The sequence below is a fragment of the Halichoeres trimaculatus genome, unplaced genomic scaffold, assembly GCF_033239565.1.
Source record: "Halichoeres trimaculatus isolate MK-OKI-2021-1 unplaced genomic scaffold, fHalTri1.1 fHalTri1_scaffold_25, whole genome shotgun sequence".
Taxonomy (NCBI): domain Eukaryota; kingdom Metazoa; phylum Chordata; class Actinopteri; order Labriformes; family Labridae; genus Halichoeres; species Halichoeres trimaculatus.
In genome coordinates, this window is record NW_027437203.1 from 126,991 (window position 1) to 132,500 (window position 5,510).

Genomic DNA, 5,510 nt, shown 5'->3' on the forward strand with positions numbered 1-5,510 from the left:
AATTCATTAAAAATCAGTGCTTGGACCTAGGAGGCTGAAATTACAGTATGTTCAATGTGAGAACATGTAGAATCAGTGTGCAAAAAATTGTAGATGTGCGACATTTATAAAGGTCAAAGGTCAGGGACAAGCACATCTGAGGCCTTCATTTCATCCCTTTAAATTCATTAAAAATCAATGCTTTGACTTAGGAGCATGAAAATACAGTATGTTTACCCTGAATTGGTGTGGAACAAATGGGCATAAGGCTCATACCTGAAATCCTTGTGCAAAGTTGCCCCAGACCCTTAATTCAATATGGGAGCCTTTTTGATCCATGAAAGTAACCCAAATTTAAACAAGGGTTTCCCGCCCTTTTTTCCCTCATTTTTAATATTTTGAATTAAAATACTTCTTTTAGAGATATTGCTTTGATTTTTGAATATAGTGCATAATTTAACATGCTTTACATGACTGTTTTGGTCCCATCTCATTCGGCCAATCAGAAAGCTACTTAGCTTCCTAGACGAGTTAGGAACTTGGGGCTTTTATATCATGACCCTTGTCTAAAATGAAGCTCAGACCTCAAGTTTCAAATGATTTGACCCATTTTTGTGGCAACGGCGAGCCGCCAAAATCTGAAAAATGCAAACTTTGGAGCCCCGCCCCTCGAAAAGTACAAGGCCGATGGAGGCGCCGGTGATGGCGTTCTACTCGTATCTGGACCCTCTACAACATATAAAAATTTCAGCCCCGTCGGACTTTTAGAACAAAAGTTCCTCCAAACTGCCCAACTCTGGCAGAGGGTGTTGGAAGCACCAAGTCCAACACCCTGTGAGATTTTGAACCCTGTCCAACCAATTAAGAAAACTAAAAGACTTGGGAACTTGATTTTTTCGCAGGCTTGTAGAGGGGCCTAAGCCTGACCGGTGTGCAAAATTTGGGATCTCTCGGGCCCCTGGGGGCCTCGTGAGGCCAGAGAACAGGGACGAGGCCTTCATTTAATCCCTTTAAATTCATTAAAAATCAGTGCTTTGACTTAGGAGGCTGAAATTACAGTATGTTCATCGTGAGAACATGTAGAATCAGTGTGCAAAAGATGGTTAAGCTGCGACCTTCCTAAGTGGGAAAGGTCACGAATCTGTGTCAAAGGTCAAGTCATGAAAATATCCCTTTAAATTCATTAAAAATCAGTGCTTTGACTTAGGAAGCTGAAATTAGAATATGTTTATCGTGAGAACATGTAGAATCAGTGTGCAAAAAATTGTAGATGTGCGCCATTTCTAAAGGTCAAAGGTCAGGGACAAGCACATCTGAGGCCTTTATTTCATCCCTTTTAATTCATTAAAAATCAGTGCTTTGACTTAGGAGGTTGAAATTACAGTATGTTCATCGTGAGAACGTGTAGAATCAGTGTGCAAAAGATGGTTAAGCTGCGACCTTCCTAAGTGGGAAAGGTCACGAATCTGTGTCAAAGGTCAAGTCATGAAAATATCCCTTTAAATTCATTAAAAATCACTGCTTTGACTTAGGAAGCTGAAATTACAATATGTTTATCGTGAGAACATGTAGAATCAGTGTGCAAAAGATTGTAGATGTGCGACAATCCTAAAGGTCAAAGGTCAGGGACAAGCACATCTGAGGCCTTCATTTCATCCCTTTAAATTCATTAAAAATCAATGCTTTGACTTAGGAAGCTGAAAATACAGTATGTTCATCGTAAGAACATGTAGAATCAGTGTGCAAAAAATTGTAGATGTGCAACATTTCTAAAGGTCAAAGGTCAGGGACAAGCACGCCTGAGGCCTTCATTTCATCCCTGTAAATTCATTAAAAATCAATGCTTTGACTTAGGAGGCTGAATATACAGTATGTTTATCCTGAATTGGTGTGGAACAAATGGGTATAAGGCTCATACCTGAAATCCTTGTGCAAAGTTGCCCCAGACCCTTAATTCAATATGGGAGCCTTTTTGATCCATGAAAGTAGCCCAAATTTAAACAAGGGTTTCCCGCCCTTTTTTCCCTCCTTTTTAATATTTTGAATTAAAATACTTCTTTTAGAGATATTGCTCTGATTTTTGAATATAGTGCATAATTTAACATGCTTTACATGACTGTTTTGGTCCCATCTCATTCGGCCAATCAGAAAGCTACTTAGCTTCCTAGACCAGTTAGGAACTTGGGGCTTTTATATCATGATCCTTGTCTAAAATGAAGCTCAGACCTCAAGTTTCAAATGATTTGACCCATTTTTGTGGCAACGGCAAGCCGCCAAAATCTGAAAAATGCAAACTTTGGAGCCCCGCCCCTCGAAAAGTACAAGGCCGATGGAGGCGCCGATGATGGCGTTCTACTCGTATCTGGACCCTCTACAACATATAAAAATTTCAGCCCTGTCGGACTTTTAGAACAAAAGTTCCTCCAAACTGCCCAACTCTGGCAGAGGGTGTTGGAAGCACCAAGTCCAACACCCTGTGAGATTTTGAACCCTGTCCAACCAATTAAGAAAACTAAAAGACTTGGGAACTTGCTTTTTTCGCAGGCTTGTAGAGGGGCCTAAGCCTGACCGGTGTGCAAAATTTGGGATCTCTCGGGCCCCTGGGGGCCTCGTGAGGCCAGAGAACAGGGACGAGGCCTTCATTTAATCCCTTTAAATTCATTAAAAATCAGTGCTTTGACCTAGAAGGTTGAAATTACAGTATGTTCATCGTGAGAACATGTAGAATCAGTGTGCAAAAGATGGTTAAGCTGCGACCTTCCTAAGTGGGAAAGGTCACGAATCTGTGTCAAAGGTCAAGTCATGAAAATATCCCTTTAAATTCATTAAAAATCACTGCTTTGACTTAGGAAGCTGAAATTACAATATGTTTATCGTGAGAACATGTAGAATCAGTGTGCAAAAAATTGTAGATGTGCGCCATTTCTAAAGGTCAAAGGTCAGGGACAAGCACATCTGAGGCCTTTATTTCATCCCTTTTAATTCATTAAAAATCAGTGCTTTGACTTAGGAGGCTGAAAATACAGTATGTTCATCGTGAGAACGTGTAGAATCAGTGTGCAAAAAATTGTAGATGTGCAACATTTCTAAAGGTCAAAGGTCAGGGACAAGCACATCTGAGGCCTTCATTTCATCCCTTTAAATTCATTAAAAATCAATGCTTTGACTTAGGAGGCTGAATATACAGTATGTTTATCCTGAATTGGTGTGGAACAAATGGGTGTAAGGCTCATACCTGAAATCCTTGTGCAAAGTTGCCCAAGACCCCTAATTCAATATGGGAGCCTTTTTGATCCATGAAAGTAGCCCAAATTTAAACAAGGGTTTCCCGCCCTTTTTTCCCTCATTTTTAATATTTTGAATTAAAATACTTCTTTTAGACATATTGCTCTGATTTTTGAATATAGTGCATAATTCAACATGCTTTACATGACTGTTTTGGTCCCATCTCATTTGGCCAATCAGAAAGCTACTTAGCTTCCTAGACCAGTTAGGAACTTGGGGCTTTTATATCATGATCCGTGTCTAAAATGAAGCTCAGACCTCAAGTTTCAAATGATTTGACCCATTTTTGTGGCAACGGCGAGCCGCCAAAATCTGAAAAATGCAAACTTTGGAGCCCCGCCCCTTGAAAAGTACAAGGCCGATGGAGGCGCCGGTGATGGCGTTCTACTCGTATCTGGGCCCTCTACAACATATAAAAATTTCAGCCCCGTCGGACTTTTAGAACAAAAGTTCCTCCAAACTGCCCAACTCTGGCAGAGGGTGTTGGAAGCACCAAGTCCAACACCCTGTGAAATTTTGAACCCTGTCCAACCAATTAAGAAAACTAAAAGACTTGGGAACTTGCTTTTTTCGCAGGCTTGTAGAGGGGCCTAAGCCTGACCGGTGTGCAAAATTTGGGATCTCTCGGGCCCCTGGGGGCCTCGTGAGGCCAGAGAACAGGGACGAGGCCTTCATTTAATCCCTTTAAATTCATTAAAAATCAGTGCTTTGACCTAGAAGGCTGAAACTACAGTATGTTCATCGTGAGAACATGTAGAATCAGTGTGCAAAAGATGGTTAAGCTGCGACCTTCCTAAGTGGGAAAGGTCACGAATCTGTGTCAAAGGTCAAGTCATGAAAATATCCCTTTAAATTCATTAAAAATCACTGCTTTGACTTAGGAAGCTGAAATTACAATATGTTTATCGTGAGAACATGTAGAATCAGTGTGCAAAAAATTGTAGATGTGCGCCATTTCTAAAGGTCAAAGGTCAGGGACAAGCACATCTGAGGCCTTTATTTCATCCCTTTTAATTCATTAAAAATCAGTGCTTTGACTTAGGAGGCTGAATATACAGTATGTTCATCGTGAGAACGTGTAGAATCAGTGTGCAAAAGATTGTAGATGTGCGCCATTTCTAAAGGTCAAAGGTCAGGGACAAGCACATCTGAGGCCTTCATTTCATCCCTTTAAATTCATTAAAAATCAATGCTTTGACTTAGGAGGCTGAATATACAGTATGTTTATCCTGAATTGGTGTGGAACAAATGGGTGTAAGGCTCATACCTGAAATCCTTGTGCAAAGTTGCCCCAGACCCCTAATTCAATATGGGAGCCTTTTTGATCCATGAAAGTAGCCCAAATTTAAACAAGGGTTTCCCGCCCTTTTTTCCCTCCTTTTTAATATTTTGAATAAAAATACTTCTTTTAGACATATTGCTCTGATTTTTGAATATAGTGCATAATTTAACATGCTTTACATGACTGTTTTGGTCCCATCTCATTCGGCCAATCAGAAAGCTACTTAGCTTCCTAGACCAGTTAGGAACTTGGGGCTTTTATATCATGATCCGTGTCTAAAATGAAGCTCAGACGTCAAGTTTCAAATGATTTGACCCATTTTTGTGGCAACGGCGAGCCGCCAAAATCTGAAAAATGCAAACTTTGGAGCCCCGCCCCTCGAAAAGTACAAGGCCGATGGAGGCGCCGGTGATGGCGTTCTACTCGTATCTGGACCCTCTACAACATATAAAAATTTCAGCCTTGTCGGACTTTTAGAACAAAAGTTCCTCCAAACTGCCCAACTCTGGCAGAGGGTGTTGGAAGCACCAAGTCCAACACCCTGTGAGATTTTGAACCCTGTCCAACCAATTAAGAAAACTAAAAGACTTGGGAACTTGCTTTTTTCGCAGGCTTGTAGAGGGGCCTAAGCCTGACCGGTGTGCAAAATTTGGGATCTCTCGGGCCCCTGGGGGCCTCGTGAGGCCAGAGAACAGGGACGAGCTCATCTGAGGCCTTCATTTAATCCCTTTAAATTCATTAAAAATCAGTGCTTTGACTTAGGAGGTTGAAATTACAGTATGTTCATCGTGAGAACATGTAGAATCAGTGTGCAAAAGATGGTTAAGCTGCGACCTTCCTAAGTGGGAAAGGTCCTGAATCTGTGTCAAAGGTCAAGTCATGAAAATATCCCTTTAAATTCATTAAAAATCATTGCTTTCACCTAGGTGACTGAAATTACAATATGTTTATCGTGAGAACATGA